Genomic DNA, 14,242 nt, shown 5'->3' with positions numbered 1-14,242 from the left:
TGAAAACCTGCAGAGAGTCTGGGGGGACAGATATTTTGACGTTGAGAGTTAAAGAGGAGCATGACCTCATTGGAATTGAACTGTTGAATGTTCCATTTGAGGAGTTCTTCTAGTTATCAATCAACCGGCCCTCGATAAATTAACGATCACTTGCTACTGTCTGTAAGTACTACTTCTGTCATTAAGTCTCTATATATAGGTCAGCTCTTTCATTGCATATATTTATAATTATCCTCACTATATTATGCAGATTGAAGATCGCCGAATTGAAGAAAAGATAAATCGGTGATATTGGGTTCGTTAACACAAATCTCATAGATGAAAATGAGGTTAAATTTCATGCCAAAATACCGAGGCCAACTTGCTACGATCGTTGGTAATAAATGAAAACAAAGATATAATACTCTTTCCTTACAACTTCAAGTGAGTGTTATTGTCTTGTGCATATACGGTTTCCCTTATTAGTCCAGGTCATAGTAATGTAATTGATGAGTTATGCATGCGTCTTAGACTTCGGGACTGCCGAAGAAGCTTGATCAGGGACTAGTAACTGTCTTACACTCGAGACGAAAATATCCTAAGGAGTATGCACACATGACTGAAATGCTCGAGAAGTAAGTTAAATTGATCATTATCGCACCATATCAGCAACTTTGTTCATTTCCTGATATCAAGTAATTGTTTTCTTTGTCTGGCAGGGTTTGGATAAAATTCACCAAAAAAGCACCGGGGCTGCCGAAGAAGCTGCAATTTAGACACCCGAAAGTAAGTACTACTAGCATGTTCCGCGCATCTCCTACAGATTCAAGCGCTAGTTTCATCAATACCATTTATAGCATGCTTGCTTATCAGTTTGATTGGCCTCTATTTCTTGTAAAGTGGTTGTGCCAGGAAGCCAGGAATAATTACTGTGGATACTACGTTTGCGAGTCCATCCGCCACACGACCTGTGAGCGGGGCTACTCTGACGAACAATATGAAGTGCGTAAGCAATAATATTCATAATTTTATTTTATTACCATCATTTGTGTTGAGTTTCATTTATTCATATATATATGTATTGACCCCCTTCTTCAAATTAGATTTTTCGGATGCGGGATGAAGTCCTACCACCAGATCGTATGCAAGCAATTCAAGAGGAATTGGCGGCATTCTTCCTTGACCACGTGATCGCTAAAGACGAAGAATACCATGTGAACCCTGTGTTCATATATAATTAGGATATTATATTGTAAGAGATAATTATATTGTATATATGTAGCCAGTAGCATCGGATAGATATACGAGAAGTTGTTGGTCGACCAATCTCTCGGAGAAGGAGATGTGGTCGATATCACTTCTCTCTGTATGCATATATTCATGACGATCTTCTGTTTCCTTCATTTTTTTAGAAAAGGAGGATGACCCCCGGCCTCTGCATCTGGGAGATGCATACGACCACTTTATTGATTATTCTCGAGGACCTTACAAAGTATTACAAACAATATACCCGAATCCACCATCTTGGCAACATATGCCACTACTCATATCCATATGATGAAGGGATGCTAGCTGGGCCACTACCCAAACCACTCACCTAAACCTAATATCAAAAGCCGAAAGCTCCAGCCGAGCCACATACAGGGTCTGGGGCACAATCCGGTCAGACGCACTTGTGTTTCGTCGCCGCCATCTTCCACAGGTCCGTCTTCAGATCATATTGAGGCTTCTACCTTGTCTGGCCACTCTGCCATCGACGTCACCATGACGCTAGACAGCTACCTCCTCCTGCGCGAGTCCATCTCCGCGCATCAGACGCCGAGCCTCCACAGCGCCATGCCGCCGATCTCCGCCGCCATCAATGTGTGAGATGAAGTACCGCTCCACCATCCCCCTAGCACCACTTGCTCCAAAATGATGCCCCTAGGAGGGAAAGCGATAAAACGCCATCATCATCCGATCCGGAAGACCCAGATCTAGGGTTTCTCCCGGAGCATCCCAAGCCTGATGACGCAGACTGCAATGACGATGCCTCGAGAAGGGAACGACATCTCAGACGCCATCATCGTCCGCCATGACCGTAGTCGGCGCGATTTTCATCGGCAGTTGCTCCACCAGACGTGCGCCACCGACGTCGCTGGTCCCTTCATCCGGAGTAAACTCTAAAACGATGCCCTAAAGAGGGACTACGACGCAAAATCGCCGTCATCGCTCGACCCCAAGGAGATCTAGGGTTTTCCCCGGAGATGCCCGTGCTGTCAAGGACCAGACAAGGGTACAATCCCGGCGGATCTGCCGAGCTGCCGACGAGTCGCACCCGCCACCGTGCCGACGGCAGACCAGCGATCAAGGCCCACTCTTGGGCATAGATCCGGCCGCGCCGCCGCAACCCGATCCGGTCACGCCGCCGCCGTCCCTGGCGGCCGCGACGCACCAGATCGCGAGGCCTCCTGCCGCGGGGGAGAGAAGTCGTCGAGGCGCCGCCACCACCCGCCGTGGCATCCGGCCCGCCGCCATGCTCCGGCCCGGGGGCGCTGGCCCGCGCCAGCCCCATGCGAGCGAGATGGCTCGAGTCCCCGCCGCTGGCGGTGACGACCAGGCTTCGCCAGGCCGTGCCCTTAGGCGGCGGCAAGGGAGGAGGAGGAGGAGTGGGGGAGGGCCGGCCGACGGGATCTGGGGGCCTCCCGGCCGCCCACGCGGGGGGCGACTCGGGAAGGGAGGGGGAGAGGTTTCCTTCATTTGTTTACTAGCTAGCGTGTCGAGTCTTCTCTATACGTATAATACGTAGCGTACGTCGACCAAGCACGGAGATAAGAAAGGACACTTCACTCTATTAATTAGCTAGATAACACAATATATGAAACACCTAAATTAACCCCGCAAAACCCCTAAACCACCCCATTTCAAAAAGAAAATCTTAGCTCCTGTCAGCTGCTGACGCGTGGACGCCTATTGGTCCCGGTTTGTGCCACCAACCGGGACCAAAGGGTCTCCTGTCTGAGCTCGCCGCACGGGCCACGTGGAGACCCATTTGTCCCGGTTCATGTAAGAACCGGGACTAAAGTCCCAGGGCATTAGTAACGACACTTTAGTCCCGGTTCAATAAACAGGACAAAAGGCCCTTAAGAACCGAGACAAATGGCCCTTTTTCTACTAGTGATGCTGGTCTCCGCGTGCTCTGGGCCGACATGAATGCGGCATGGTAAGCGGCATGTGCATCACATTTGTCCGGGGAGGGGTGGGTGAGGAGGTTTTTATGGCCCGGGGGGTCAGAAGCGGGCATGAGATCGGTCCGGACTACCGCAAAGCCCTCAGATTTGTCTCCAGTTTGCGGGAGAAATCGCTATCCGAACCGTTCTGTGGACCGATACAGAATTGTGTTGGATGGCTTCCGCGGTCCGGGCAATGCGGTCTGAACAGTTGTGGGAGGTTCGAGGGTCCGCGTCGGAGATGCCCTTAGTAGCCTGTTTCAGATCCTATGTTTATATCACGTAAATAATAATAATAATAAGATCCTATGTTTATCCTCAACTAGCACTCAATGTATGATTGGTACGTTGGTCCTGAAGTCTGAAACAATACTGCAACTCATCATATATTGATCGTTACTTCTGCCCTCTGATGAAGTCTGAAATCTCAATAGAGAACACACCAATTCATCAGCTAGGAGATTATTCGACTCACAATGGCATCATGATCAGTAGGTGGATCATCTCTTCTCATTGCTTCTGCAGCGACTTGCCTCTGACGACGAAGCCGTCCTTCTTGGCGGCGTAGTAGGCGACGAGCTGGTCCCGGCTCGGTAAGCACGCCCGCACGGCCTCGTCGGCGGTGTACTCACTCCGCCACTGGCACAGGGCCGGGAACTCCTCCTCGCCCATCAGCGTGCCCTCCGCTCCGACTCCGGCGAGCTCCTCCAGCACCGGGAGCCAGGCGGCGAGGGCGCTGGCGGCGACGTCGAGGTACCCAGCCGCGTCTCCCCCGAAGAACCGCCTCCCCTGCAGCCGCGCCTCCAGTAGCGCCAGGTTCGCCCTCGTCTCCTCCGCGAACCCGCGCCGAGCATCGCGGTCCTCCGCCCACAGCGCCTTGAACAGCGTCCGCGAGAGCTTGTCAGCGGTGAACTGCGCCCAGAAGCGGGCATCCGCACGGTCGAGCTGTCGACGGGGAGCAGCGGCGGCCCGGGGAAGGCCTCGTCGACGTACTCGATGATGACGACCGACTCGGCGACGGCACGGCCGCGGTGAAGGAGAAGAGGCACCTTCTTGTGCACGGGGTTGGTGGCGATCAGGGTGGACGACGCGGTCCGGTCCGGCGGTCCGGCTCGTGGCCTGCTCGGCTCCGGCCGGCTCGGTCCTGGCCCGCTGAAAAAATCGGCCGGTCCGAGCTCGGCAAACCAGCCCGACAAAGCTTCGGTCCGGTCCGGCCTTTAACCGAGCGGACCGACGAACACGAGCTGTGGCATGGCGAGAGCGTGGCGGGGGCATGTCACGACGAGGCAGGGGCGTGGCGGGGGCGTGCCAAGGGCGTTGCAGGGACGTGGCGGGGGCGTGTCGAGGTCGTGGCGGGCGTGTGTCGAGGTTGTGGCGGGCGCGTGGCGAGCGTGTGGCCAGAGCTACGTGGCGGGCGCGTGGTGGGCGCATCGGTTGTGCGTTGGTCTGCGCCGCCGTCGTTCATCCGCGCGGCCACCGGTCTCCCTGACGCTGGAAAGCATATCTACTGGATGCGCCATGCTCGGATCTATCATCTGGAAGGTAGAACTTGAAGCGGGAGGCCCTACACCGCCGTCGTGCACCGGCCGTCGTGTCAGATTCATCGTCGCTGTTGCTGCCCGAGCTCTGCTTGGCCGCCGTGCCGTCCACCATGAGTCACCGAAGTCGATGGACACCTCCACGACGAGCCCCGCTGCCTCCAGCGCTCTTCCCGCGTCGCCGTGCTCCGGCGCGAGCTTTGGGATGACCATCGGCCGGTACAAATGAGCCACTCGGTCCGGCTCGGGCTTTCGTTGCCGCGATCCGGTCCCTGAAAACAGAACCGCGACACTACTCGGTCCGATCCGGTCCGGACTGCCGACGGCCGGTCCAAACGACAGCTCGGTCAGGGACCGGACCAACCCGGACCGTGTCCATCCTGAGGTGGCGAGCAGCAGGGCGCTCTTGTTGCCGAGGTCCTCCTCGACGAACTCGTTGGGGACCCCCTTCAGCCGGAGCGCCGCCTCGGCCCGGTGCGTGAACGGGCTCCCGAACGAGCCCAGCAGCTTCACCGGCTCGCCAGAGCTCATCTTTACGCCTCTAACCTCTGTTGTCTTTTGTTTCTTCTGATTGGGATTAGAAAGAGAAAGCCTTCCCACGGGAATCTTTTTAGAGGTAGTTAAATTGGGTTAAGCGAGTGAGTGAGCGTGGGGCACATGACCTGTCGGATTTTTTGTCCGATGGATAAGATGCGGTTGACCGGTCAGCATGGGTAGCCTACACGAATTGTGGGCATGTACGCGTCACTTCTAAATTGATCACAATTGGCCATCGTTTTCAAACTCCTTATCATATCTGGACGTGGATTTTTAAAGATATACCTTCAATATAGTTTTGAGACCCGTACTAGACAACTGCTCCCTCCATTTTAAAATAGATGACTCAACTTTATACTAATTTTAGTATAAAGTTAAGTAATTTATTTTGAAACGGAGAGAGTAACTTACTGTGTGAAATTTTCTCTTTTTCGTTGCTTTCAAATAAAACAATATATGAACTTCAAACTTTGCAATATAATAAAACATTCTTACTACAATGAGAGAAAAAACTTATAGACTTTTTTGACCGAAATGAATATACAAAATGAGATTTTCTTTATTCAAAAATGTTATTTTTAGTACTTATGATGCACGAAAAAATCTAAAAGTTTTGTCTCTCATTGTAGTAAGAATGTTTTGCTATTTTGCAAAGTTTGAAGCTCATATGTTGTTCTATTTGGAAGAAAAAAAAGAGAAAAGTTCTTGCATGAATCGCGATGCAGAGGTGCACCTAAGCCTAAGCCCCACAAGATATTTTCCTATCATATCTAGGGGTCTAGTCTGACAGGAGGAGCACCCCCCCTCCCCGCCCTCTTCCACCGCGCGCGCAACTCGGGCAGGGAACAAAGCCGCCGCCGAATACCCTCTCCTTCTTCGCCCCTCCCCCGTCGCCGTTAGGCAAAACCCACATGGCGTCGACGACGGCGAGCCGTTCTTTCTTCGCCCTCTCATGTGGCCTCAGCAGCGCGGGGGCTCGGCAATAGTGGGGTGTTAGGGGGGCACGACGTGCTGGCCTAGGCAGGTGCGGCGAGCATGCGACAGACGCGCGAGGTGTTGTATGGTGGACGCGTAAGGAGATGTGTGCCTGGGCGTCGTGAACAGTTGCCGGGTGCGGCGTGGTGATTGCCATCAGATCCAGGGCAGCGCATGAGCATGGTGCCAATGAGTTGCTCCAAGCACGAATTTGCGGCGCACGGGGCGTGAGAGGCACACAGTCTCTGACATCTGTTGGGTGGCGACCGGTGGTTCTTCGCATGGCGGCCCAGTTTGTCGTTGTCTCCTATGTGTGCCAGAGCTAATCTAAACAAGAATGTGACCAGTTGCGAGGCTAGGCCAGGAAGATTGGGGGGGGGGGGGGGCAAAGAGAAAACACAACACAATTTCTAGGGAAGACAAAAATCTCTATTTTTTTCCAATCTAAAAATCTCTATAAAAAATTCTTCACTAAATTTGCCCAGGTTGGGGGGCCATGGCAACTGCAGGGATGCATGTAGCTCCACCAATGGAGGTAACCATGGAGGCGCCGGATGAATTTGCGAGCTCTCCTGCCAAGATTCAAAAAAAAGATCAAGTGTGATAGGATCATATTTTTTAGAACGAAGACGAAAAAAGCGTCTAGTTTAAAATTAATAAAGCCGACAAACTTAGCAAAGTGACATGAGTTAAATGGAACACAAATCCGAAGCTATACACTGAGGTACAAGGCCAATGGCCCATAAGAGGAGAATGCAGGCTCGTGACGCAAGAGAGACGGATACCCTAGATCACCTCTGGAGGGTGACACGCCATGGTGTGGATGTTACACATCTTGTCCATCGCTTGTTGCATTGATTCAACATCCGGACGTGACCCCAATGGAGTCGGTTGTTGTACGAAGAGAATGCATTTGAATATGCAGTGAGTAAGATGAGGAGGGAACACCGAATTCATAGTAATCTTCTTTCTAATAGTCCAGAGTGCCCAGAGCAGTGCTCGAACGCAGCACCACATGATCTCATGGTCGCCTAGCGTTGCGTCCTAAGGATAACGAGCAAGCCTACCTCGGAGGACGGGTACCATGCATGGCCCGAGAAGTCCCAGGCACCGCTTCAATACCCTTTGGAGGTATGTCCTTTATTTAATGGTCTTTGTAGGTATGTTGGCATGTTCATGGGCTTGCGACATCAATAGAATCAAGCTAGGGGTCAAACCAGAGAAGTCCCAGGCACCAGATCAATACCCTTTGGAGAGTTTGATGATTTGACGTTTATCAAAGTGTCCAAAATGAAGATCCAAGACCACAGATGCATCAAGCTTTTATTTAGCAATCCAACGAGCCCAAGAACGTCAAAATCGGAGTTCATATTAAAAATGGTGACCAAAATACGAAACAGCTCGCGAAGCCAGGCTGAAGGACGGCCTTCCATACGAGCGGAGCTTCTCGTATGGACGGTCATCTGACCTCCTGACAACTCCTAAATCAGCAATAACGACGCCGATTGTGCTCCGATTTTGTCCCCGATTTTCCCTACGGAATGCTTGACGGCCAAGGCTTGTATTGGATGTGGATTTGGATTCCCTAGAGCCCTTGGATGAAGGGGAGGAGGTTATATCAACAGAGGAGACCCGAGGAAGCCTCCTATAAGAAGACCTCCAACCCTAGCCGCCAGAGATCACCATCTCCATCCTTCACAAGTTCCATTAGCCGCCACCACACTGCCAGGGTAGCAACTCCACCATAAAGAGAGGGCCATGACAAGAAGAAGAAGAAGAGGAGGAGGCACCCCTACACCCGGCGCCGGCCGGAGGGCCGGTGCCCTCTCCATATCGCCGCTGCCACCAGGCTCCTCTCCATCTCCAACATCATGTTGGCTTGTAACTTGCCTCTATCCTCTATGTACTTCATCTACATGTTTGAGTGAATTACTAGTTCTTGCAGAATAGGATGAACTCTAGTTTGTACTAGAACCGAATAATTTTGCGTGATATGAAATAACCTTTTCATGTATTGTTAATGTTTTTTGTGATGTTGGGTGAAGTGCATCATCCAACATTTGCCAATTTTGGACACAAGGATATTACTATTGGATGAAGTAGAGAGTGAAGAAAGCAAGTGACAGTGCAATCTTTAGGGAAGTGGAGGATAAATGTGACAGAAGTAACCTCTACCTATCCCATCTCTACCAATCCGACAGGGTAATAACATAGACAAACCTTTGGCCGTGTACACAGGGAAACCCTTAATCATCGTTGCCATAATCCGCTCAGGGAGGAACGGTGGTGGCGTGCGTGATACGGTTGACTACGACTTATCTCCGTATACTGTACGGGCTCCGCCCACAAATATCTACATGAAAACTGGCTTAAGTACTCGTAGGACGTGCGGGTAGTAATGATTCTGAGCGCCTCGAGAATGCATTTTACTCAAGAATCGCCCCTTATTTTATTTGTTGTTTTATTTATGTTTCTACCTCGGAGGCTGTTTTCCACGTCCCCCTCCGCTTCCGTCTCCCGCGCAGCCACGTCCTCACCTGGTTTCGGTGCTTCGACCGGCTCTTCTGCGCCGACAACATCGATATCACCTCCTACAACTCCTTCGGCTGCCACGCTGCTATCCAAGACATCAGAGGCTGCAGCCGCCACGAGCTCCGCATCCACCACCTCCTCACGACAGAGCGAGCCCGCTTGCCCGATCTCTCGGAATGCGTTGGAGGTGTTATCTTTTCCGGCAACCTTGTCCTCACCTTCACGTCATGGCAACACAAAATCAACTACTGCCGCATTGGGGATGCTTAGTGGCAAGCGGCGCAGTTGAATGAAGGCTGCCACGTTTACAGTCTGATATTCGTGAAAGGCACCCTCTATGCATTGATTTATCCAAATTATCGTCTCGCTGTTACCGAGTCCGAGCTTGACAACAATTTGGTGGTATTGTCGTTTCTTCGGGATAAATTTAGCGCACATCAGAACGGTTCGACTTTCTGGCTTGCGGAGTGCCTTGGTGATCTATTGCTCATTTTTAGAACCGGGTTGTACCATGTTTTCCGATGGCAATCCGGGGAGAGGAAGTGGTGAGGACCGATAGCATTGGTGCTTGTAGCTTGTTCTTTAATGGTCCTCATTTGCAGGCTGCCTTGGTCCAGATCATCCGGGAGTTCGAAGAGACTGCTTATACTTTACTGGACCCTTTGGGAACTGAAGTGAGTATTCTTTGGTTGATAGATCTTTGCATGAAACTGTTGCCGACTACCCAGGGCGAGAAGTAAGGAAGGAATACGAGTACTAGTTGCTTGGGTCCTTCCATCCATTTGAATCAGTACAATTGCTTATCAGTACTGCCCAGAAGTTCTCAAGGTACATTTGCTGAATCATTACACTTGCGACTTGTTAATGTCTTTTTCTTTGCATGTTCTGTGTGTAAATCAAAATACTGAAGTAACTCCTTAGGGCATCTCCAGCCGTTGGCCCCCCCAAGACGCATAAAAAACGCCCCCTGGGGGCGAGCCGGCGATGCACTCGGCGCTGGGGGCGGGTTTGCGCCCAGTCGTCGCCCCCAGGCGCCGAAATTGGCCCACTTTGCAGCCCAATTTCGGCGGATAAACGGCCCATATGGGCGAGAATAGGCCTATATCCGGCGTGGTTCGCCGTGTCTCGGCGTTCAATTATCAACACAATTATTTCTTATCACATATTTCATCATAGAAAAATCAAATACTTCAACAAAATACTACAACAACAAATAATTCAATACAAATTATATTGTTCAACAAATAAAAACTCGTATTTCATCACGAGGCGTCCCTCTTAAGCCTCCATAGGTGCTCAATCAGATCTTTCTGCAGTTGATGATGCACCTGTGGGTCTCGGATCTCCTGACGCATACTGAGATAGGCAGTCCAAGTTGCCGGTTGCTGGTGATCAACTTAGGCTAGAGGACCCTGCCTGTAGTATGGTTCAGTGTCAATCACTGGGTCTTCTTGCTCGCTCTCGATGATCATGTTGTGCAAGATGACACAGCAAGTCATGATCTCCCACATTTGATCTTTCGACCAAGTCTGAGCGGGGTACCGAACAACAGCGAATCGAGATTGGAGCACACCAAATGCCCGCTCGACATCCTTCCGGCAAGCCTCCTGAACTTTCGCAAACCAGGCGTTCTTGCCTCCTGGCACAGGGTTTGAGATCGTCTTCACAAATGTCGACCATCTCGGATAGATGCTGTCAGCTAGATAGTAGCCCTTGTTGTATTGGTGCCCATTGATCTCGAAGTTCACCGGAGGAGAATGACCCTCAACGAGCTTGGCAAAAACAGGAGAGCACTGCAGCACGTTGATGTCATTGTGAGTTCCTGGCATACCAAAGAAGGAGTGCCAAATCCAGAGGCCCTGTGTGGCTACCGCCTCAAGCACCACACTGCAACCGCCTTTGGCGCCTTTGTACATCCCTTGCCAACCAAATGGGCAGTTCTTCCATTTCCAATGCATGCAGTCGATGCTTCCAAGCATCCCAGAAAATCCTCTTGCTGCATTCTGGGCTAGGATCCGAGCAGTGTCTTCCGCATTGGGTGTTCTCAAGTATTGTGGCCCAAACACTGCCACCACTGCCCGACAGAACTTGTAGAAACACTCTATGCTGGTGGACTCGGCCATGCGCCCATAGTCGTTGAGTGAATCACTTGGAGCTCCATATGCAAGCATCCTCATCGCTGTCGTGCACTTCTGGATGGAGGTGAATCCAAGAGCGCCAGTGCAATCCATCTTGCACTTGAAGTAGTTGTCGAACTCCCGGATGGAATTCACAATCCTGAGGAAGAGCTTTCGTCTCATCCGATAACGGCGCCGAAATGTTCTCTCACCATGAAGTGGAGCATCGGCGAAGTAGTCGGAGTAGAGCATGCAGTAGCCTTGCAGACGATGTCGGTTCTTTGCTTTCACCCGCCCCGGCGCCGAGCCACCTCGCCGCGGCTTTTCACTGCTCGCCAGCAGCTGGGCGAGGGCGGCGAGCACCATGAGATGCTCTTCTTCCTGGACGTCGGCCGCGGCTTCCTCCTCCAGCAGCGCGGCGAGCTCTTCCTCCTCGTCCGAGTCCATCGCCGAGGCAGGCAAAACGCCGAACACCTTGCGCTCGGTGGGCGTGTACCCGCCGTTAAACCGCGCCTCTGCGGCCGGAAACGGCGGCCGGAAACGCCCAGCTGCTGCGGGAGGGGCTGCCGCGGCGAAGTGCTGCTATTTTCCGGCGGGGAATGGCTATCTAGCGGAGTAGGGCGGCGGCCGTCGCCAGGATATAGCTAGTGGTGGCCGAGGGCACGGGGGGTGTGAGGTAAGTCGGGGGAAGAAAACCTTGACTTTTCCCCTGTCGGTGTGGTCCAGGCGTGCTTTTCCCTAGCGCCGGAGCCCCCAACGGCTCCCCAGCGCGCCGGGTTCGGCCTGTGACCGCCGGGCGGAAAAAAGGTCCGAGTCGGCGATTTTCGGCGTCCTGGGGGCGCGACTGGGCCGTTTTTTCGGCGCCGGCGCCGAAAAAGTGGCCTGGGGGGGCCTGTTGGGGGCGCGGCTGGAGATGCCCTTAGCAACAAATGTATATGAATTGACATCCTGCTCACTGTGTTCTTCAAATATTTGACAATTGTGTTCACAAAATTTGTCTGGGGGTATGGTCTGCTTATTTCTCTTCTTGATGACAGCAACAAATAGTGGAACAGATACCTAGCACTACTAGAAAAACGGCTTATAGGCCATTATAGGCGCACCATGTATGTGGTCTGCTTATAGGCCACATTACTAATGGCGCACCTGGTGTGTGGTGCGTCATTACTAGTTTTGAAAAAAAAATGTTAACAGTGGCGCACCTGGGGATAGTGCGTCATTACTAAGTTGACATAGTAATAACGCACCTTCACAAAGTGCGCCATTACTATGTCAAACTTAATAATGGCACACCTATACAAAATGCGCCATTACTAAATGCACCCCCCTCCCGTGGACCGCCTTTTCAGTTTTAGAAAAAAAAAAGAAAATAATAGAAATGTCAAAGAAATAAAAGAAAATAAGTTTCCCATGTGATATGTGGTCTAGTTGTTGGGAAAATTTACAAATATGAATTTCGACTTTATTTGCAAAATCTCTCTGGAATTTAGTAAAATGGGCATAACTTTTGCATACGAATTCGGATTAAAAAGTTTTTTATATGAAAAATCATCTACTCGAAAAGTTACATCCGAATTCAACTGGGGAAACCCCGTTGAAGATTTTTATAATCCCCAAAAACCTAACAGAATAAAAGATATGGGGCTTTTAAGATCAAGAGGGGGGAAATGGAAAAAAAAATTCAAACTTAGTAATTGCGCACCATTTGCTAGGTGCGCCACTAGTAACAAAAAAAATTGGTTTCGAACTTTTTTTGGAAGAAATGTTCAAAATATGATACGTAATAGGACCGGGAAGTTTGATATATTTTTTTTTCAAAATTTCATCACACTCATGAACATGAACAACATCAACAAGGTTTAATAGGATTGATATGATAGATATATCAATAAGTGCATGTTAAGTGAGCTGGTGCTAGAGTTGGATAAAACTGCGAAGTTAAGCGTGTTCGGGTTGGAGTAGTGTGAGGATGGGTGACCTTTCGAGAAGTTTGACCACGGAGTGCGATTTGACTTGAGATTAAGCAGATTGACCCGAGATTAAGAAAAAAACGAAAAAAATTCTGAAAGAAAAATTAAAAAAATTGAAAAAAAATTGAAAAAAAATTTGTTAGTAATGGCGCACTTCTGTGTGGTGCATCATTACTAAGTCAGATAATAATGGCGCATTGTTGGGCATAGTAATGGCACACTATGTGGTGCGCCTCTATTATCTCGGATAGTAATGGCGCACCTTTTGCGCACCTATAATGCGCCATTAATGGAAAAAAATAGATGCGTCACTAACAGGCCTTTTTCTAGTTGTGTAGGGAATGAATGGAGAACATTCACTTAATAAAAAATCCATACATATTGTATATCTAGATTTCAATCTAATTAATTGCCTCGTCGGGCTTGGGTAGACAGGCTTTGGTAGTGTGTGGCGCTTCCTCTGCTCCTGCAATGAGTGGGGGCTAAAATTTTCAGCCTACAACTGGTCGTGCAATAGGCCCGGCCGCTTGTCCGAAATGCCAAATATACCAACTCCCCTTACAATGCTCTTGCCTCTTATCTATCTTGAAAAAACTGAGTGTTGTTTGTCATGCTGAGGTGTTTTGAGGGTGCTTTGACGCAAGCGATTGATGGCATAATTGATCTGACGCCCCTCAAAGCAATGGCATATGCAGCGGTAGTTGGACAATCTTCTGTTAGAATAAATCCAAGGCCACCGTTGATCTATCAAAGATCAAGCAATCACACGAGGCACGACACCAAAATTTATTAACGAGGTTCACCGATATGGCTACATCCTGGGCCTGACTACGGATGCTCCTCCCCATGACACCGTCACAATACCGCACCCTGGCCGCCCGGGCGCCGGCACACAGCGCCGGCTCCCCCGCGTGCATGTGCTATTATGTTGGCATATGTTATACGTGTGTCTACTCCGCTATACATGAGAGGCCTAAGATACAAGTGTCCTACTAGAACACGACTCTACATCTTATGTAAACACAATGCAACTCATAGTCCAACTGTAACCTACCTTGTATACAATATTCGACACAACTCCAATAAACTCCACCTTGACGAATATTCTCCACCACCTTGGATTCGTCCATGCGTCAAACTTTCATGTACATTGAACTTGAGTATCACTGCTACTCCAAAGACTCCATGTGACTCCTCATGCAACTTGTATTCCCTCCTTTTCCTGGCCACAGTCAACGCTCGAGCGAAATTAAGTTCCACATCTACCATTCTTAAGAAGTTGCTCCCCACTACTTTCTATTCTCTCACCATGCACACTATACACATCAACGATGTGCCATGTCATCCTCTATTCTTAAATAGCTACCTCCCACTAAGAAATTTTC

The 14,242-nt window shown here is 50.2% G+C and overlaps 2 pseudogenes; one reads left to right on the top strand and one right to left on the bottom strand.

The window, feature by feature from the left end:
• Window positions 1-3,511: 3,511 nt before the first annotated feature.
• Window positions 3,512-5,619, bottom strand: LOC125531414 (putative glutathione S-transferase; annotated as a pseudogene).
• Window positions 5,620-7,326: 1,707 nt separating this feature from the next.
• On the top strand, window positions 7,327-9,556 carry LOC147981813 (uncharacterized; annotated as a pseudogene).
• The last annotated feature ends 4,686 nt before the right edge of the window (window positions 9,557-14,242 follow it).

This window comes from Triticum urartu, chromosome 3A (genome assembly GCF_056163025.1).
Source record: "Triticum urartu cultivar PI428250 chromosome 3A, HENAU_Tu73, whole genome shotgun sequence".
In the NCBI taxonomy this organism is placed as follows: Eukaryota; Viridiplantae; Streptophyta; class Magnoliopsida; order Poales; family Poaceae; genus Triticum; species Triticum urartu.
Note: the sequence above shows the minus strand (reverse complement) of the source record. Positions and strands in the feature narration are given on the sequence as shown.